Source organism: Heterocephalus glaber, unplaced genomic scaffold (genome assembly GCF_053883595.1).
Source record: "Heterocephalus glaber isolate CG9 unplaced genomic scaffold, H.glaber_assembly_v1.0 deba00001497, whole genome shotgun sequence".
In the NCBI taxonomy this organism is placed as follows: Eukaryota; Metazoa; Chordata; class Mammalia; order Rodentia; family Bathyergidae; genus Heterocephalus; species Heterocephalus glaber.
Window position 1 is genome coordinate 34138146 of NW_028258320.1, and position 23045 is coordinate 34161190.

General features: G+C 36.5%; 1 pseudogene; it reads left to right on the forward strand.

The window, feature by feature from the left end:
- The first annotated feature begins 6590 nt into the window (after positions 1 to 6590).
- On the forward strand, positions 6591 to 8875 carry LOC101698297 (52 kDa repressor of the inhibitor of the protein kinase pseudogene; annotated as a pseudogene).
- The last annotated feature ends 14170 nt before the right edge of the window (positions 8876 to 23045 follow it).

Below are 23045 nucleotides of genomic sequence, written 5' to 3' on the forward strand. Positions count from 1 at the left end.
TCAGGCATATCTATTAGGCAATTTATCAATTTTCAAAAATAATTAAATATTAAATGGACCCAGACTTCTCTGATTCATTTAGGCTGATCCATGTATTTTTTTAAATTCCCTCTGTGCTTTTTACATAACATTATTATAATAATTGTTTAATTGATTCATTATATTTATTTTGCCATCACACAATAGAAAAAATTGCTGTTGAAATTAGACTCATAGAATTCACAAAAGGACTTTATTCTAATTCAGTATCAAGAAAGAGTATGATTCTCTTGTGTAACTTGTTGACCTTTCAAGAACAGTTAATTTTATACCTTCCACTAGAAGAGTAAAATACTTTCAAAAGCACCTAGCAGATTTTAGCAGGTTAACTGTGTGTTCTTGAATGAAAAACAAATGATTATTTATCTCTCTTGCCTTGGACACTAGACAGCTCAATAATAATTTGTGGTCCATATTTTTTTTTTCACACAGGACCTTATGGTATGTGGTAAACATAATGCCAGTTTTATTGTACATCTTTATCCTCTTTTGTTTTTTATTATATATATATATAATATCATATCATGAATTTGTTTTTCATTTTTTAAATCTTTAAGTATAATACATATACATACCACTTCATTTTCCATCTAAAGGCAAAAAGTTACAATCATAGTTACTGATTTTTCATTTATTATTTAGTAAAATAAGAATTGATTTACATACAACAACATAATTTACCAGAATTTACTAAAAGACAGTTGAAATTTTTTTGCTTGTGGATACTGTTATGGGAGAAAGCAATAAAATTTACTAATTCTACTTTTAAATCAGATTTCAGTGTTATATAAACTGCAGGTTAAAATATAGATAATATTGCTTCTTTTAGAAATTGTGGTTGTTTTCATCAGGTTTTCAGTAAACTATGTTTAAGTGACAGGCATGAAATTATCAGAAAGATTATATAACTCTACTTTTGCTATGCCAGAGAGATAGAATTTGCCACAACTACAGTCCTGATGAAAATCTAAAATGGCAAATTTCCCATTCTGAATTTTCCCTGCCACAGAGGAAGAGAATTCTAATATAGAGACTGTTCAAGGCTTCCTTAAATGTGCTTCTTATTAGCTTATCTGAACCTCATGTCCCTCAAATCTCAGCATAATATTTGCTGATACAATAAGTGAAAAAGTCTATTCTTTAGGCAAACTAGCAAACAGATCTAAAGCCATGATTCTTTGTGCTGAACTTACATTTAGCTGTTTGATTTTAAAATGTTTTCATTAAGTATTTTGATGTTCTTTAGAAGATATTAAATTTCCCATGCATTTTGTTATGGATGGATTATTGCATTTTAAAAGCATATTCAATTAGTTTTAATTTTCAACTTTTCTGTTTATGAAATGTAGCTGGGCAACAGACATCAGAAAAGAAAGAGTCAGGGAACTTAACTGGAAAATCATTCTCTCAAATGATTTACAGTTGGATGGAAAGTTTGTGTAAAAGATAATTGGTTTTTAACTACTAAGTTTTGGTTTATTAGGTATAACTCATATTTCCATGCATGTACCTGTTAAGCTTTAACTATAAAAAAGAGAGACAATGGAGAAATGGAAGACAACTTAAACATAATGAAATTTGAACTATACTTTATGTCTTAATGAAAATTAATAATTAAGTTACTATAGTCTGTTAGTAGACTGAAACCTTTAATATAAAAAAACACTGGCTTGATTCAACCAAAATATACTTATGTATTTTACATTTCACCTCATTTACCTTCACAACAACTTCGTGAGGTACATATGATGATCATCATCATACAAATGAAGAAAATCAGCATAAGAGATTTTGGGGACTTTCCTACAAGCTCCCTGTTAATCAGAGGCTAAAACAAAAGCCTGGCATTTCAGAGATAGTCAGGAATTAAAAGAAAAATTATGAGCCAGATATGGACCTGAAATAACTCCTACCACCCACTCTAGCTGCACAGCTTTGTTAATTATTTAGCTTCTCTGAGGCTAGTACAAAATTATACCTCTTGGTGTTGTGAGAATAAAACAGGATTGTGTGTCAAAAGAATACTAGGTGCTAGCTGAATGTTTTTTCAGTATACTGCTGATAAGCAATCATTGAAACATTCTAACATGGTTTTAATAGCGATTAAATTGGATTAATATATATGAATGGCTAGTATATGTAAATACTTATATTACATACAACTATCTAAATCCTTTAAAATCTCTGAATAAACGTAGCTACAGTGATCATCATCATTGAATTACCAAGCCTGAATTTCAGTTAACTCCTGTTTAACCAGTTACCCAAATTAGAAATTATAAATATATAACCTACCCAAAGCAAAAATATTCCATTCAAAGTTTAAGCTGAGAGAAAGCCATGTGTTTATGCTCTCATCTCTGAAGTTGAATGTCTCCTGTAAATTCACATATTGAGTCTTCTTTATTTTTCTACAACTCTGCACAGAACTACATAAAAACTACTTCCAGTTAGGCCGGCTACCTTACAAAACCTGCCTCTCTCTAATTAGAACTGGTAATGCACTATATTTCTTTTCTGCTAGCCAGGGGCTATTTCCTTGCTTAGGAGAGATTTGACGCTGCCATTCCCAATTCAAAAACTTACATGTCACTGTCATGGGCCTGGTTTGATCTTTGAAGCACCTCTTCCCAAACTGATATTCAGACTCCTTGCTTTTAAGGGAAGGCGACTTGGTGCCTCCATCAGTTATTATTAACGTGAGGACAAACACAAATCCTGCAGTGACAGATGTGGCTTGTGACATAAGCATGCTGATGTCTCCAAGATTCCAGCATTGCTAAGCAGTCTAACAAGGACAGCTCAGACTGCTGACTGGCATTGTGTATACAGGAAGCCATCTGGACAAAGGCTGAATCTGTTTCAAATTAGGAGAACAGAAATACAGTAAGATGATTGCACTATGATTAAATCACTGAAAACAATTTATCAGGTCAGTAAGTTGTCACACCATCTGTCACACAAATGAGACAATAAAACAGATTTGATCTATAACAGTCTAATGAAATGCAAACCGGATCTGATTGTTCATTTTTTAAAATTCCTTGTTTTTATTACCTTTTTGGGGTTTTAGTAGTCATTTGTCAAGAATTGAGTCCCCTTCTTGAAATCTTTATATATTTGCTCTTTCATTTCTGAAATACTGTTTTAGAGGAGCAGAGCTTGGAAACTATAAATTTTTCATTCATTTGAAGAATCAGTGAAATTTGAAATGCTTTCTAATAATAACTACCATTTATTGAGGACTTACTTTTTGCTAGGCTAAATATTTTCTATATAGTCATATTTTACCCTCACAGCATTCAGTAATAGAATTTACAATCTTCTTTACAGAGATTGGAAAATTGTGCCTAAGCAAAGTTAAATAGTGTAATTGGTATGTCACAAACCAAAATGAAAGATCTAGAAATTAAATGCAGGTCTTTCCCACTCCAAGATTGATTTTAATCACTTACTCTTGGGGGTTTTTTGGGGTTTTTTTGGTACCGGGGATCAAACTCAGGTCCTTGCACTTGTGCAGCAGGCAGCGAAACCACTGAGCTAAATCCCCGACCCTTAATCACTTACTCTTTATTTAGATCCAAATAATTTTTAAAATTATGAGTACCATTTGCTTAATACTATAGGGGATTATGGAGTACAGTTCAGGTTCAAATTTGTGGAGGAAAATAAATGGGGTATGATCCAGGCAAAGAGGATCTAATTACTAAAACTGAAGCAAGTTCAGTAGCCACTCCCCTGTCCTAAGTCAATAAAATATAATTAAGTAAGCAAGATCTATAGAAAAAAAACATAGAAGTATGCTGTTGAATAAAGGAGTAGAGGAGCTATAAGTATGAATGTGATTTATTTAATGTGATAATTGGAAAACGGGTTTTGTTCTGATGCATTATAACCTGAAGATAAGTGGAAAATAGTCAATTCTTTAATCTTTTGGAGACATGTGTACATACATAGCAATTGTTTGAGTTGTCAATCTGCATGCTCTTAGCTCCAAACCCACCCTTCTTTGCCCTGGAGTAGGACTCTAAATGTTTCTCTTTGCCAGCTGGCATAATGTCCTCACAGCAAAAGATTCAGGGAATGGGTTTGCCTCAAAAGAGGTAGGCATTTCTCTTCCTGGCTCAATTGCTATGTATCTTGTTCCATCAGTTCAACTGGGAAAGTAGGGGTTCCTCCTCGGCAGCAGCTTCCTTGCTGGCATTCAGAGCTTCTGCCATTGGTATGTGAGGGTGCAGGCCTTTCTAAAGAGTTTTGCTAGCATCAACATGAACATCTTTAGTGGGCAGATTTCAGAAAAGCTTCCTGGCACTCAGTGGTGGTTCCCAGCTTTACAGTTATGGCCTCCAGCCTCCTGGACAACCTCATCCATTCAGGTCCACCATGCTATGAGAAAGTCTAGACTTCAGCTTTGGAGCATAGAAATTTATTCTGCACTGGTCACTTTCCCATCCCTTGGACAAAGTCCCCAACACCTACAATTTAAAAGAGGACAAGTTTATTTGGGTCACAGTTTCCAGTTGGCTCACTCTAAGTTTGGCTGGCTCCACAGCAGAAAAAGCATCAAGAAGGGCCGGGTGGAGGACAGCTACTTACTCCATAGCAGCCACAGATAATAGAAGCCACAGACAATAATATTTCGGTCTAAGTCACATCCCCAGTGATCCACCTCCAAACAGGATGTGTCTCCTAATGGCATATTTAGCTACTGAACTCATCAATGGATGAATCCACTGGTAAGTATAACACCCCCATGATCCAATTAAGTCCCAAACACATGAGACTTTGGGGGGACATTTTAGATCTAAATCATAACACCTTGGGTATTCTGTCTCTCAGCCATGGAATTAGAAGTTGGTGTCAACATCTAATTATCCCTGCAGTTACTTTACCCTTCAAGCCCCCAAAGCTAATCACTACATAAATCCTTTCAAATTTCTACTGTAATTGCCTTTCTTGTTCAAATTTCCCTTATTATTTAATTTAATCTTTTCAAATGATTTTTAGTACTTTCCCCCTTGTATTTTAACTATAATAAATACAAATTGCTTCATCGTTCAGGATGTGAAAAAGGCCACTCTGTCAAATTCAATTAGAATGTTATTCTAGACACTTAAAAAAAGGTCAAGATTAGCAGGAAATCTAGAAACACATTCTTGCTGTGTGCCGACCTAATAATCTAGGAAAATAAGTGCAGAAAATAGGTGGTCATTCTTCCCTTCTTGAGAAAGAAAAGACGAGTGCTCATCCTTAGTGCAAAGAAAGAAAGGAAATGGGAAATTTCCAGCAAAATAAGGGTACCAATCAGATAAGTAAAGTTCATTTTGTTCTTATTCTTCTCATAATTTTTTCATATGAAAATATAGAAGGATACATACAAGTTTAGGATTTTATACTCAGTGTTCTGTTGACCTTGATGTATACCTGGATAAGTCAGAGGTTCCCAAAGTCTTCAGTGCTCTGAGTCTCTGAAGGTCCTCCCCGGGAAGAATCCTGGCATCACTTGGTTTGATTCTGTCATTCCTTACTGGTACCCAGTGCCAATGCTATGCAGTTAGAATCATTTGTTCTCCACATACTACTGAGGTTGTAGTCCAGATTTCTTCCTACTTCAGCCTGGTCTCTTTAAAAAAGTGGTCTTGAGTGGCATTTTATTCTTCCATGACAGCTTGGTTATATTTTGCTCTCGCTCAGGTCTAATGGCCCTTCTACAACACAGCCACCATCCTCTAAAGCCTTTCCACATCATAGCCTCTGAAGTCCAGTGGGCTCAAACACCTACCCACATAGAACTTGTGAACTTTATGTCTTTCATATACTGAGAGATTTATTCAACACAAGGGTTTCTTCCATGTGGTGGTCATTCATCTGAAAATTTGATGGTTGTTAGAAAGGACTGAAAGGGGACCCTAGAAATCATTCTCTCATTTTTTCCAACTGAGTCACTCATTATGAGGGTGGATACACATACACAAACACACACACATTCATACACATACACACAAGAAAAGTTCCTGACTGGTCAGCTATTTTGTTCAGACTTTGCCTTACATTTTCCACTAAACTCCAAATCCTGAATGTGAAGTGAAAATCTAATTTATTTCTGCCCTTTCTGTCCCACATAAATAGCATTTTTATATATGGCAAGAGGGCAAAATTTATTTGTTGAGTGAGAGAATGTATGAATTACCTTTTTAAAATTCCAATAAATTAGGCTGATTAGTCCAACCACATAATTGAGAGTTTTACTTTAAAAATAATGAATCACTGATAGTAACAAAATAAGGACTCAAGAACTGTTTACTTAGAGACCAGCTATAATCAATCAGTTATTAAAAAGCATTTATTAGAAAGCTGAATGCCTTGAACAATGGAAGGTACTCAAAATAGACAAGATGATTGCTATTAAGAAGCTCAAAGTCCAGGCCCCTGCCTCCCAGGGGCCGGCCCTGCAGAGCCTGCTGGCAGGCCTGGCTTCCCTCCCTAGCCCCAACTAGAAGACAGGCTGCCCTGAGGAGGCAGGGAGGGGAGGTCTGGGCTGTCCAGGGATGATGCTGAATTTCTGCATGGTCCCCAAGTGCAGACGGAAGAGCACACACTCAGACCTGGCCTTCTTCAGGTTTCCGTGGGATCCAGTCAGATGCCAGAAGTGGGTAGAGAATTGTAGGAGAGCATACTTAGAAGATAAAACACCTGATCAGATAAATAAACATTATTGGCTTTGTGCCAAACACTTCAAGACATCTATGACCTGTAGAACTAGTCCTGATAGGCCTGTTCTTCAAGACAATGCAATACCAACAATATTTGATCTTCCCAGTCATTTAAATAATCTACATAGACACAGAAAACGAACAAAAGAATTGAGTGAAGATGAAATCAGGACATTGAAACAGAAGAAAACTGATGAAACTTTTGAACAGGAACAGAAACATAAAGAAACAAACAATAGCAATGCTCAGAATTTGAGTGCTGAAGTTCAGGGGCATGAACAGGATGAAGACATTTTACCTTTAACCCTTGAAGGGAAGGAAAACAAAGAATACTTAAAGTCTCTATTCAAAATTTTGATTCTTATGGGAAAACAAAAGGTACCTCTGGATGGGCATGAGCCTGACGAAACCCCAGAAGGTTTCTTTACACCTGATAACTTTCAGGCTTTGTTGGGAGTGCCGGATAAATTGTGGTGAAGAGGTTCTGAGAAAGCACTTTGAGACCACAGCCATTAACACATTGTTCTGTTCAAAAACACAGCAGAAACAGATGCTAGAGATCTGTGAAAGCTGTATTAGGGAAGAAAGCCTCAGGGAAGTGAGAGACTCACATGTCTTTTCCATCATCACTGATGATGTGGTGCACACAGTGGGGGAAGAGCACTTACCTGTCCTGGTGAGGTTTGATGATTAATCTCATAACCTGAGAGAGGAGTTTGTGGGCTTCCTGCCTTGTGAAGTTGATGTGGAAATTTTGGCTGTGAAATTTCACACAACAATAACTATGAAGTGGGGACTAAATATGGAGTATTGTCTTAGCCAGGCTTATATTGTGTCCAGTGGATTATCTTCTAAAATGAAAGTTGTTACTTCTAGACTTCTAGAAAAATATCCCCAAGCTGTCTACACACTTTGCTCTTCTTGTGTCTTAAATATGTGGTTGGCAAAATCAGTGCCTGTCATGGGGCATCAGTTGCATTGGGAACAATTGAGGAAGTTTGTTCTTTTTGCATCGATCACCACAACTACTTTTAGAACTTGACAATGTAATTTCAGTTCTTCTCCAGAACAGTGAAGAAAGGGGTAAAGAATTGAAGGAAATATCTCATTCTCAGTGGACAGGCAGGCATGATGCTTTTGAAGTTTTAGTGGACCTCCTGCAAACACTTGCTTTATGTTTAGGTGGTATAAATAGTGACACAAATATTAGGTGGAATAACTGTATAGCTGGCCAAGCATTTGTACTCTGTAGTGCAGTAACAGACTTTGATTTTATTGTTACCATTGTTGTTCTTTAAAATGTCTTATCTTTTACAAGGTCTTTTGGGAAAAATCTCCAGGGACAAACTTCTGATATCTTCTTTGCAGCCAGGAGTTTGACTGCTGTATTACACTCACTCAATAAAGTGATGGAAAATATTGAAGTTTATCATGAGTTTTGTTTTAAGAAAGCCACAAATTTGGCAACCAAACTTGATACTCAAATGAAACTCCCTGGAAAATTTCATAGGGCTCAACAAGGTAACCTGGAATCTCAGATAACCTCTGAGAGTTACTATAAAGAAACCCTGAGTGTCCCAACAGTGGAGCACATTATTCAGGAACTTAAAGATATAGTCTCAGAACAGCACCTCAAAGATCTTAAATGCTTATCTCTGGTACCCTCAGTCATGGGACAGCTCAAATTCAATACATCAGAGGAACATCATGCTGACATGTACAGAAGTGACTTACCCAATCTTGATACATTCTCACGTGAACTTCATTGTTGGAGAATCAAATGGAAATACAGAGGGAAAAACATAGAGCTTCTATCTACCATTTATGAAGCCCTCTACCTGCCTGACATTAAGTTTTTGTCTAATGTGTATGCCTTGCTGAAGGTCCTATGTATTCTTCCTGTGATGAAAGTCGAGAATGAGAGCTACAAAAATGGACAAAAGCATCTCAAAGCATACTTGAGGAACACTTTGAGAGACCAAAGGTCAAATAACTTGGCTTTGATTAACATAAATTTTGATATAAAGCATGATCTGGATTTAATGCTGGACACCTATATCAAACTATATACAACTAAATCAGAGCTTCCTACAGATAATTAAGAAAATGTTGAAAATAACTAAGAGACTTTTCCTTATATTTGCTATTTGAAAGAAGAGCTATAAGGGGTATGTAGGTCACCTAATCACTGAATATGTTAGCCTACAGGCCTGTCATTGAATATATTAGCCATTGATAATCTCCTTATTGAAATGGTCGCTCTGAACCCTTGTGCACCTGAGACCTGTCTGTTCTTCTCAGTGGTTCTGCCACCTGCCTCTAAAGTGCAAGGTCCTGAGTTCAAGCACCTGTACCAAAAAAGCAAAACAAAACAAAAGAATGGCAGAAGGTAGCATTGTAAGTGCCACACTTTACTTTGGCTTGACCTCTGCTGGTGGCATTATGCAATTGTTTTAATTAAGTCATTTTAGACAACACACTGTCATTATGGATCTGCTTTCAATTAGAGTTGTCAGTTTTTGAAGAAATGAATTTTGAGGTGGTGTGGGAGAAAATAATGCATCTTATAAAATGTTACGGTGAAGGCCATCATAGACTTGTGATTAGTAGGGATTTTAAGTAAGTTATTAAAAATCTAATGGGCAGTTAAGGGAATTACTAAAGAGAAGTTTATGAGCTTACCAGATTTCAATGTAGATTTTATCTTTATTAAATGAACTTAAAAGAAGATGTTACAGTTTAACCTTGAATGGAAGAGCTTTCCATTGTTCCACATCTGGTTATTTCTGTTTACATTCCTTTGTGGAACCTACATCTTCATAAGCTTTTTAGCAGGTAAATGTTGAACACTTCAGCTTCATTCTCAAGGCAGAATCAGAGGCCATACATACAGGCAACTGACTCGTCTGTTTTCTTCTGTCTTTTTCCATGACTCTTATCTATTACCTCATCTTGATTTATAAGGAAAACTGAAAAACCTACAAAATGAATGTTTTGTGGTTTATTTAGAAATACTACAGAAAATATTGCTGTTATTTTTGGTGAAGAAAATTTTGCATAGTTTATTTCAACCTAAGTAAAATGTGAATTTTGTTTTAAAAAAAAAGAAGTTAAAAGTCCAAAAAGGACAACTGGCACATGCACAGGTATTTATTTTTCAGTTTTATAATGCCAAAGGACATGAGTAGAGCTACTGCGTGTACATAGAAATCATAGTTATGCGGCACTCTATAATGCCACCAACATAACAATCAATGCACTCTGGTGCAATTTTCAGTTAAATAATTGTCTTTTCTAAAAGGCTGTAAGCTCCATGAGATAAGCAGCTATGTTTGCTCTATAATTTTACCAGTAACTAGGAGAAAACCTGGCATATAACAGTCACTAAGTAATCACCTGAGTGAGGGAATGGATGATACTATAATGGCTATTGCTACTAGTAGCTGGAGGAAAAGGTCAAGAAAACATAGATTTGTACTGTAGGAAATCAGACTCTTTTGTCAGCCTGACATAATTTTGAATCATAGCTCGACCACTTACCGAGTAGACTAAGCTGTTGCCCATCTAAATGTTGGATTTTACACTTGTGAAATGGAATATTACTACCTTATTCATCACTTTTGTGAGAATTCAGATAGCAAACATAGTTGGTTAGCACCTTACTTAATAAACAATATGAAATTATTAAATACCTATTATTTTATTAATATTTCTTTCTCCTATATTTTATTCTTTGTTACATATAATGGAAGCAGAGGAGAAAGTGGAAATATTTCTTTTCGGTGTAAATTTGATAATAGCTTCACATTTGTGGAAACATGATAAAATGACTCTTCAAACTTTCCCTTGAAATAAATGGTAATGCTTATTAATACTGATATACTAATAATTTTCACAACCTGAGACTGAAAGGATCTATGTCACTATTTAGTTTTGCTTTTAATATTTATTTTTTACACTTATCTTAGCCAAAAGGCTGAGAAGCTATTAATATTTATTTTTTATTGGTACATGTTTACATTACATAATGATGGCATTCCTTGTGGGGAGTTTGTGCATGAATGAAACACATCTCAATTGCTTTTCAGTCCCTTACTCTCCACTCCCTTCTTTCTCCCCCATCTCTTGATCCCTTTACCATCTGAAAAAAAATCTGTCTCTCAACTTCTTGTTATCTATTTTTTATTTTGTTCTTTATTTATATTTCAGGTTTCTCATGTAATATTTAAATGTGTATATCGGATTCATTTCATGTAGCATTATGGTCTCAAGGTGCATTCATTTTCCTGCAAATGACTGAAGTTTATCTATCCTTATGGCAGAGTAGTAGTCCATTGTTTGTAAATATCATACTTTCTTTCTTTATTCATGTATTGATAAACAAATAGGCTGCTTCCAAGATTTAGCACTTATGAATTGTGCTGCTATAAACATGGGTATCCATGCACCATTTTCATATGATATTTTTAATTTAGAAAGATACTCAGAAAGTAAATAGGTAGGAAAAATGAATTTCTTATTCTAGTTGTTTGAGGAACATCCATACTGATTTCCATAGTAGTTGTACAAGTTTACATTTTCACCAAAAGTGTAGAAGCATTACTTTTCCCCCTCAGTCTCACCGGCATTTGTCATTATTTGATTTCTTGATGATTACCAGTCTTTTTGGAGTAAGGTGGATTCTCTGCATTATTTTAATTTCCATTTTGCTTACACTCAGAAATGTTGAACTTATTTTTATATATTGATTATTTGTATTTTGTCTGAGAAATATCTATTTATTTCATGTGTCCATTTTTTTATTGGGTCTTTTATTTTGAGGGGCCTAATTGTTTTGAGTTTTTTATATATTCTAGATGTTTGAACTCTGTCTGAGGAAGAACTGGCAATTTTTTCCATTGTGTAGGTTGTCTTTTCACTCTGTTGGCTGTTTCCTTTGCTGTTCAGAAGCTTTTTATTTGATATGATTCCATTTGTTGATTCTTGGTATTATTTCTTGTGGCACCGGAGTTCTGTTCAGAAACTTCTTGCCTAAAACTATCTTCAAGAGGTTTACCTCTTTTATCTTTAATATATTTAATTTTTCTTGATGCTATTGAGAATGGTACTGCTTTCCTAAATTTTTTCTAAGTGAGTTCATTATTGAAACTCACAATTGATTTTTTAAATATAGGAACTAATAGAACAGGAACACTGTTGATTTTTTTTTTGGTACCAGGAATCGAACTCGGGTCTTTGCGCTTGTGCAGCAGGCAGCGAAACCGCTGAGCTAAATCCCCAGCCCCCACTGTTAATTTTTGTGTATTGATTTTATATCCTGCTATATTGCCAAAGTTGGTTATTAATTTTAGAAGTCTTTGGTAGAATTTTTAGGGTTTTTATATAGATGATTATATCATCTGCAGATAATACCATGTTTACTCAAAATTAAAACCTAACTAGAAATCAAAAATGCCAGCCATAATCGGCCTATCCTTGCCTTATCTGCCATTACAGAGTAGCCACTGAGCAAAGGAATAGTTACATATAATCCTCTGCATGACACTGGCTATCATGATGGTAAGGACTACTAGTTATGACTGCTGGGGGGTTATTTTCTGGTTAGGTCTTATTTTCAAGGACACATGGTAATAACTTGACTTCTTGCTTTTCTCTACATGTCCTTTTTATTTTGTTCTCTAGCTTGGTTTCTCTGGCAAATATTTTTAGGACTATTTTGAACAGGAGTGGTGACAGTGGACAGCCTTGTCTTATTTTTGAGTTTGAAGGAAAAGCTTTGTTTTTCCCCATTAATAATATGTTGATGGTAGGTTTGTCATAAATGGCTTCTATCAGAAGAGATCCTTCTATATCTATTTTATTCAGGGCTTTTATCATGAATGGATATTGAATTTTCTCAAAGGCTTTTTCTGCATCTATTGAGATGATGATGTGATATTTGCCCTTGTTTCTGATTATGTGATGTATTACATTTATTTGTTGGTGTATGTTGAACTGTGTCTGCATTGCCAGGATGTAGCATACTTGATCATGAAGTCTGATCTTTTTAATGATATGCTGCTCTTTGCTTACAAGTATCTTGTTGAGAAATTTTACTTCTATGGTCATTATAGAGATTGACTTATAGTTGGGTTTTTTAGTTGGATCCTTATTTGGTTTTGGAATCAAGACTGATAGTTTCCAGGATTAATATTTGGGAGTACTTCTTTCATTTGGATTTCATGAAAGAGTTTAAGGAGTGTTCAGCATTAGATCTTCCCTAATGTTCTTATAGAATTCATCAGTGAATCCATCAGGTCCTGTGTTTTCTTAGTTGGTAAATTTTCTTTTATTATTTCTTTAATTCTATTTCATGTTACTAGAATATTTGGAGTATTTAAGTCTTCTTGGCTCACTTTTGATATTTCATATGTATCTAGGAATCTAACCATTTTTTCTGAATTCTCTAACTTATTTGTGTGTAGTCTGCAAAATAGTTGTTAATCTTCTGGATTTCTGCAGTGTCAGTTATGATTTTCTCTTTTTCATTTCTAATTGAATTAATTTGGGCTTTTCTTTTCTTTTTTTGTAAGATTGGCTAAAGCTTTGTCTATTTCATTTATTCTTTTGTGACCCATGGATTATTTAAGAGTGTATTGTTTGATTTCCATGTTTTTTGCATAACTTCAGTGGTTTCCTTACCATTAAATTTTACTTTCATTGCACTATGATCTGAAAACATGATTGGTATAATTTTGATTCTTTTGTACTTATTTACCCATGCTTATTTGGCTAGAATGTCATCTATTTGGGGAAATTTTCATGTACTGCTAAGAAGAATGTGTATTCTACTGTTGTTGGGTGAAACATACATTAGATCTATTAAGCCAATTTGTTTGAAAATTTTGTTCAGCTCTGATATTTTTTTGTTGATTTTTTTGTCTAGTTGATCAACCTATTTGTTAAAGTGAGATACTGAGGTTCCCTACTATAATTCTGACGTGTTCATCTGATCTTCTATGCCCAGTTGTAGTTGTTTTTGTGAAGTTGGGTGCATAGTTGTTTGGTCCATATCTGATAACAATTGTAATCTCTTCTTGTTGAATGTTTCCCTTAACAAATATATAGTGATCTTCTTTGCCTCTTATGATCAGTTCTGGCTTAAAGTCCACTTTGTCTGAGAACAGAATAGCTATTCCATCTTTTCATTTTTTTCAGGGTCCTAATGCATGGAATGCTGTTTTAAGTTCTTTGAATTTCTTTTTGGGTTAATTGTATTTCTTGTACATATAACACTAGATTTTGTTCTTGATCCATTCTTTCAATCTGTCTTTTGTTTTGGGAATTGAGATCATTCACATTGACAGTTATTACTGTAAGGTATTGACTTATTCCTGTCATTGCATGTTGCTGATTCCATTTTTTCCCCTTCTATTTAACTGCTCATCTTAAGGTACTTATTCAGATGGACCTCTTGGCATTGTTGGCTTCATTATCTCTTTCCAGATTGTCCTTGAGAATTTTTTGGACTGCTGCTTTAATGGTCATGAAATTTTTAAGATACTCTTTAACATGGAACTATCTTATTTCTCCATCAAATTTGCAAGGTACTTTTGCAAGCTATATCAACCTGAAGGAGGAATTATTTTCTTTGGGGAATTGAAACACTTCACTCTAAGCTCTCCTGTTCTTTAAGGTTTGTGTTGAGAAATCTCCTGTAATTCTTATAGGCCTAGCTTTATAAGTGATTTTTTGTTTTTCTCTAACAGATTTTAAGAGTCTCTTCTCATGTTGGAGTTCTTCGATATTGACTACTGTCTGTCACAGTGAGGTTCTTTTTTAATCATGGCTGTTTGGAGTTCTATGTGTCTCACTTCTCTATATGTTAAATTCTTTCCCCATATTTGGAAAGTTTTCTGCTATTACTTCAGCAAATAGGTTTTTATGCCATTTGTGCTGTCTTTGATTTTTCATTAGTTCCATTTCATCTTATTGCAGATAGGTAAGTTAATTAGATATCTTGTAGGCAGTTAGACAGAGCCAGCCTAGAAGGAGCCAACATGGAGGACAGTGAAGACATATTCACTGAAGGCCAACATTGTAAAAGGAGAGAATCTACCACACCCATGTAAAATGAATAGCAGTGATTGATATTTTAAATAGGTATCAATCACCTGGGTTGGGGGCCAAGGTCTTAATCCAGGTTTTCTGGGAAATATCCCTGACCCACCCTTACTGAAAATCCTTGTATGCTTGCTGCATGACTTGCTCGCCCATTTGACCCCTATTTAATCAACATTACCTGGGTGACTGTACTTATAATCTTTTTTTGTATTAAATTATTTTATTGGTACATTGTAGGTATACAACACAATTACATTTCTCATTGGGAATTGTACCTTTACATAATGGATCTTGGTTCTTACTTTTTCCCCATTCCTAGCCCTCCCTTCACGCCCTCCACCTTTCCCTACTTACAAAGATTTTATTTCCATTTTTTCCATTTCTCATCATTTTTCCTTTCCCTTCTTTCCTTTCCCCTGTGCCTCCCACTACCCCTACCCCTTTGGACCTTTTCTTCCTATTTTACATTATCGATTATTCATTCTAATCATTGGTACATTTTAGGTATACAATATAATGACATTCATCATTGGAAATTTGCACCTTTACATATTCTCTCTTGGTTCTTATTTTTTCACCCTTGCCCAGCACTCCCTTCAACCCCTCCAGTCCTCCCTATTTACAAAGATTTTGTTCCTATTTTTCCATTTTCTCATATTAATCCCATTCCCTTCTATCCTATCCCCTAGCCCTCCCACTTTCTTCCACTTTGCCCTTTATCTTCCTATTTCACATTGCCTATTATACATTTAGTCCTTATTTACACTTTCAGTTTCTCACACCAGAGAAACGATTCAGTATTTAAACATGTGTGTCCTATGTATTTCACTTAAGAGTATTGCCTCAATGTGCATCCACTTGGCTATAAATGTCTCTAATTCCTCATTTTTTACTTCTTAGTAGTACTCTATTTTATTAAAAAAACACATTTTCTTTATCCAGTCTCCAGTTGATGGGCATTTGGGCTGTTTCCAAGTTTTAGCTATTACAAACTGTGCTGCTATGAACATGGGTGCACATCCGTCACTGTGGTATGATTCTTTTAATTCTTAGGGGAAGATCCCCAGCAGTGGAATAGCAGGGTCAAATGGGACTTCCAGTCCTAGTTCTTTGAGGTATCTCCACACTGATTTCCACAGTGGTTGCACCAGTCTACACTCCCACCAGCAGTGGAGCAGGGTTCCTCTTTCCCCAAAGCCCCACCAGCATTGGTTATTGTTTGATTTCATGATAGCAACCATTCTTTCTGGAGTGAAGTGGAATCTCAGCATTGTTGTCATTTGCATCTCACAAATGACCAGTGATGTTGAGCATTTTTTCATGTATTTATTTGCTATTTCTACTTCTTTGTCTGAGAAATGTCTGTTCATTTCAGATGCCCATTTTTGGATTGGGTCTTTAAATTTGGGAGGTCTGATCTTTTTAAGTTCTTTATAGATTTGAGATAGTAGACCTTTGTCTGAGGAAGAGCACGTGAAGATTTTTTCCCACATTGTGGGTTGTCTCTACACACTGCTGGTGGTTTCTCTTGCTGTGCAGAAGCTTTTTAATAAGAAGAGATCCCATTTGTTGATTGCTTGTGCTAGTTCATGGACAACTGAGGTTTTGTTCATAAAATCTTTTCCTACACCGATGTCTTCAAGGGTTCTACCTAACCTCTGTTCCAACTGGTTCAGAGTTTCTATTTTAATATTTAGATCTTTAATTCATTTCGATTTTAGTTTAGTGCACGGTGAGAGATATAGGTCTAGTTTTAATCTTTGGCAAGTTGAAACCCAATTTTTCCAGCACCATTTATTAAAGAGGCTATCTTTCCTCCAGTGAGGGTATTTGGCTTCTTTGTCCAAGATGAGATGGCTGAGTGTGTCTGGAGTTGTTTCTCCATCTTCTAATCTGTTCCACTGGTCCTCAAGTCTGTTTCTTTGCCAGGACCATGTTGTTTTTATCACAGTAGCTTTGTAGTATAGTTGCAGGTTGAGGATTGTGATACCCCCTGCCATGTCTCTGTTACCTAGAATAGCTTTTGCTATTCTGGGTCTCTTCTTGTTCCAAATGAATTTTTGGATTGTTTTCTCAAGGTCTATGAAGTATGCTGCTGGGATCTCAATTGGAATTGCATTAAATCTATATAGCAGTTTTGGAAGTATGGCCATTTTCACTATATTAATCCTTCCTACCCAGGAGCAGGGCATGTCTGTCCATTTTCTGATATCATCTTCAATCTCTCTTTTCAGAGTGCCATAGTTTGCAGAGAAGAGGTCTTTGAATTCCTTCATTAGGATGATTCCTAGGTATTTCAGTTTTTTGGATGCTCTTGTGAAAGGAATTATTTGCCCTATTTCTCTCTCAGTGGGTCTGTCATTGGTGTAGAGGAATGCTATTGATTTTTGTTTGTTAAACTTGTAACGAGCTACTTGACTGAATTTGGCTATTAAGTCTAGAAGACTTTTGGTGGAGTTCTTGGGGTCTTCTATATACAGTATCGTGTCATCTGCAAATAATGACAATTTGACTTCTTCATTTCCTATCTTTATTCCTTTTGTTTCTTTCTGTTGTCTAATTTCCGTGGCTAATGTTTCCAGAACTATATTGAACAAGAGTGGTGATAGTGGACATCTTTGTCTTGTTCCTGATTTTAGTGTGAAGGATTTCAGTTTTTGACCATTTAGTATGATATTGGCTGTTGGCTTTTCATAGATGGCTTCTATCAGTTTGAGGTAGAGACCATGTATTCCAATTTTTTGTAGGGTTATTATCATAAATGCATGTTGGATTTTGTCAAATGCTTTTTCTGCATCTATGGAGATAATCATATGGTTTTTGTCCTTGGCTCTATTGATATAGTGTATTACACTAATTGATTTTCGTATATTGAACCATCCCTGCATCCCTGGGATGAATCCCACTTGATCAGGGTGTATGATCTTCTTGATGATCTTCTACATTCTGTTTGCCAGTATCTTATTAAGGATTTTTGCATCTATGTTCTTTAGTGAGATTGGCCTATAGTTCTCTTTTTCAGTTGGGTCCTTCTCTGCTTTGGGGATCAAGGTGATGCTTGCTTCCAGGAATGAATTTGGGAGCATTGCTTCCCTTTCAATTTCATTGAAGAGTTTAAACAGTAGTGGCAGCAGTTCCTCTCTAAATGTCTTGTAGAATTCAGCAGTGAAGCCATCAGGGCCCAGGATTTTCTTAGTTGATAAGTTTTTAATTACACTTTCAATTTCATTGGTTGATAGTGGGTTGTTCAGAATTTTGAGGTCTTCTTCGTTCAACTTTGGTAATTCATATGTATCTAAGAATCTGCCCATTTCTTCTGTGATGTTCATCTTATTGGCATATAGGTTCTGGAAGTAGGTATTGATGATCCTCTGGATTTCTGCTGGGTCTGTTGTAATTTCACCCTTTTTCTTCCTAATTGCATGGATTGGGGCCTTTTCTTTCCTTTTTCTGACAAGGTTGGCCAAAGGTTTTTCAATTTTGTTGATTCTTTCGAAGAACCAACTCTTGGCTTCGTTGATTTTTTGTATCATTCACTTAGTCTTCATTGCATTGATTTCTCCTCTGATCTTTATAATTTCCTCCCTTGTATGAGCTTTGGGGTTGTCCTGCTTCTCTTTTTCTAGAAGCTTGAGGTTCAGCATCAAGTTGTTTAATTGGGATGGTTCTGTTTTCCTAATATGTGTATTCACTGCTATAAATTTCCCTCATAAGACAGCTTTCATTGTGTCCCATAGATTCTGATATGTTGTATTGTCATTGTCATTTAATTGAAGGAACTGTCTGATTTCTTCTTTAATTTCCTCTGTGACCCATTGGTTATTCAAAAGTGTGTTGTTCCATTTCCACGTGTTTATGAAATTTTTTGAATTTCTTTTGCTATGGATCTCCAATTTCATCACACTATGGTCTGATAATATACAGAGGATAACTTCAATTCCTTTGCACTTACTTAAACATGTTCTATGTGTGAGTATGTGGTCTATTTTGGAGAATGACCCATGTGCAGCTGAGAAGAATGTGTATTCTGATTTTGTGGGGTGGAAGACTCTGTAACATCTGTTAAGTTCATTTGTTCAAGAGTTTGATTGAGTTCTAGTATTTCATTACTTATTTTTAGTCTAGTTGATCTATCTATTTGTGACAGTGGGGTGTTGAGGTCCCCCACTATAATTGTATTAGTGCATATATGAGTTTTCATGTCTGGTAATATTTGTTTGATATAGTTGGGTGCACTAGTATTTGGTGCATAGATATTTATGATTGTCATCTCTTCCTCTTGGATTCTTCCCTTTACAAGGATGTAATGTTCTTCTTCATCTCTCTTAATCAGTGTTGGTTTGAAATCTATGTGATCTGCCAAGAGGATAGCTACTCCTGCTTTTTTTGGGGGGGGTTCCCTTCACATGGAGTATTGTTTTCCACCCTTTAACTTTCAGTCTATGAGTTTCCTGTTGAATGAAGTGTGTTTCTTGTATGCAGCATATTGTTGGATTTTGCTTCTTGACCCATTCTGCCAGTCTATTTCTTTTGATTGGTGAATTGAGACCATTAACATTGATGTTTATAACTGAAATGTATTGACTTGTCATTGCCATGACTTTTTCTTTTTTCTGGGTTCTCCCCCTTTCCATTGAATTTCTTGTCATGCCAGATGGGTTCATTCTGCTTTGCTTCCTGGGGTTGTGATCCTCAATGTCTGTTCCTAGGATATTGTGTAAAATTCTTTGGAGTGCTGGTTTGGTATTCACGAAATTCCTACGGTGCTCTTTGTCATGAAAGTATCTTATTTCTCCATCCATTTTGAAAGATAGTTTTGCAGGGTACCTCAATCTGGGTTGGAGGCTGTTTTCTTTTTGGGCTTGGAATATGTCACTCCAAGCTCTTCTTGCCTTGATGGTTTGTGCTGAGAAGTCTGATGTGATTCTGATGGGCTTTCCTTTGTATGTGATTTGTGTCTTTTCTCTGACTGCTTGGAGAACTTTGTTCTTCTGTTGTGTTTCTGAAATCTTAACAATTATATGCCTATGTGTAGATTTTTTTTGATCAAGGCTATTTGGAGTCCTATATGCCTCACTTATCTGTATGTCAAGCTCTTTTCCCTTGCTTGGGAAGTTTTCTGCCATTATTTCTGTGAAGAGGTTTTTTTATGTCATCTCCACTCTCTCCTGTTTCTTCATTGAGCCAAATCAGTCTTATGTTCTTCTTTTTTGCATCATCTAGCAGCTGCTGGATTGATTTCTCATGTTCCCTTATAATTTTGAAGCAATTTTTCTTTTCCTGGTCACTAATGGCAATCTTATCTTCTATATCTGAAATTCTGTCCTCACATTGGCTCATTCTGCTGTGTAGACTTTTGATGGAGTTTTTCATGTCCTGGAAATTTTTTTGCATCTGTTTTATCGATTCCATTTGTTTCTTTTGTTGGGATTCCATCATGTTCCTAAGCTCCTCTCTAGATTTATTAATCATGTCTTGCACTAGGGGCACAATTTCTCCTGTTACCTGAGAAATTATTTCTGATTTCATTTTTTCCAGATCCCCTTTTGTTGCCAGTTCAGTGGGTCCAGGTGGTTGAGTATCAGAGTGTTCCATCTCATTTCCCTTTGGGGTTGCTGTAGGTGATCTGGAAGTCTGGTTTTGAGACTTATTTACATGTTTTCTCATTTCAACCGGGGTGGGGGTCTGTTAGCACCTGCAAGGATTACCTCCTCTGAGCTGGGTGAGGTGGGACAGGGGCCGGGAGCAGCAGTAAGGATGGTGACCCAAAAGCCCTTTCCTGTGGGCTGGGAGCAGCTGGAGGGTTGGTGGCTGGGAAACCCCTTCCTCTGGACCAGGAGCAGTGGGATGGTGGCTCAGAAGCCCTTTCCTCTGGGCCAGGAGCAGCGAGACTCAGTACCTTCGTCTGGTGGTCTGGTGTCCTCTGCATCTTTGTATTGTGGAATCAGGTGGCTGCCTGTCTGCAGCAGGGTGATTCAATGTCTTCTGCATGACTCAGGACCTTGGTAGGGCCTGCACAGACCTGCCCATCTGCAGCAGGCTGATTTGGCTTGTGTTCCGTGTGACTGGGGACCTCAGTGAGGTGTGGGCAGACCTGCCTGTTTGCAGTGGGGTGATTAGGTGTTTGTAGTATAATCTTACTGATTGGTCATAGTTTTGTTCCACCTCATGCCCACCTTGCAAATTTCTTTTGGGTCTTATAGTTTTGTCCCATTTTATACCCACCTCACCACATGGCTTTGCTGTATAAAACATCTTTGAAAAGTGGGGTGGGCAGGCAACCCACTCTTCAGTCCCCCTTCTGTCTCTTAGATGGAAGCTTTCTCTCTCAATAAATTTTTCCTATTCTTAAGCTCTGTTTTCCTAGAATTCATTCTTTAACTTTAGAGAACATGAACTGGCCTTTTGGATATCTAGCAGGTTTGGGAGTTACATCTCTCCCCTGAGATCAATCTTAGATTAGTCTTCTTTGTGTCATCTAGCCTCTGTTGGATCCATTTTTCATAGTCTCTTTTTTTAATGATTTCTTTCATTGATTGGTCACCGACACCCACTCTATCTTCTAGCTCTGATAATCTTCTCATACTGGTCACATCTGTTGGCCATGCTTTTGATAGAATTTTCAATCTTCTGAATTTCTGTTCAGAACTTTTTTATGGACTCTAATTCTTTTCTATGCTGTACATTTTGTTTAGTTTAGCTAGCTTTTTATTAGTTTCTTCTTTTGACTCACTGATTGTTTTGTTTTTTAGGACCTTTTTCAGTTTAATTACATCTTCTTTGTGTTCATCAAGAACATTATTGATATTTTTTTTTACATCTCCTCTGTTATCCTTTCAAATAATTTAATTGTGTAGCTTTTGATTTCCTCCTTCTCACTACCCCAATGACCAGCTGGGAAATACAGGAGTTTGGGAAGTATTTTGTTGCTTTGTCTTCTCTTGTTCCTATTTTGTTTGTTTTTTTGGGCTAAGTCTTGCAATATGATTGTAGTGGAAAACTTGATGCTAGTGTGAAGGTCTATTTAGTTAATGTCTGCTTTTCAGTGATAACCACGGGTGTGATTAACTATAAGCCTTTGCCTCCATCCCAGAATCCAACCCACTCCATTTGTTTGGGTAGGAGCTGCAGTGTATTTGTCATAGTACCTAATTCTCTAGGAATGGGCCAGAGTAATCTTAATGATACAAAGGCAATATACATAATACATACAGAGAAAACCATTTAACAGCAACACTTATGTCAACTTGAGTGTAGTAATAAAAACAGCAACACAATAGCATCAAAAACAAACTAGAGACATCTCCCAGTGCAGAGGAGGTTACCAGGTAGGCGTCCCACAGCTCCCAGTGTAGAGGAGGCCTCCAGGTCAAAGTGCCACAGCCCCAAGTGCAGAGTAGGAAGCTTCCAGGCCAACCTACCACTACTCTCAGCACAGAGAAGGTGAGCCACATGGGCACCAGCAGCACCCCACCCCCTCCCAACAAAATGAGAAGACATGTAAACAAGCCTCAGAACTGAACTTCCAGATCTCCTAGAGCAACCCCAAAGGGAAACAAGATAGAACACTCTGTTACTCAACCACCTGGACTCCCTGAACTAGCAACAAAAGAGGATCTGGAAAAAATAAAATCAGAAATAATTTCTCACATAACATCAGATATTGTGTCCATAGTGCAAGAAATGATTAATAAATCTAGAGAGGACACAGATAAAAAAAATAGGGGAGCTGAGGAACATGATGGAATCCCAACATAGGAAACAAATGGAATCCATAAAACAGATGCAAACAGATTTCCAGGAGATTAAAAACTCCATCGAAAGTCTGCACAGCAGAATGAACCAATGTGAGGATAGAATTTCAGATATAGAAGATAAGATTGCAATTAGTGACCAGGAAAAGCATAATTGCTTTAAAATTGTAAGGAAACACGAGAAATCAATCCAGCAGCTGCTAGAGGATGCAAAGAAGAATAACATAAGACTGATTGGAGTCAATGAAGAAACAGGAGAGAGTGCAGATGACATAAAAAACTGTTCAAAGAAGTGATGGCAGAAAACTTCCCAAACAGGGAAAAAGAATTTGACATACAGATAAGTGAGGCATATAGGACACTAAATAGCCTTGATCAAAAAAATCTACACATAGGCATATAATTGTTAAGATTCCAGAAACCCAACAGAAGAACA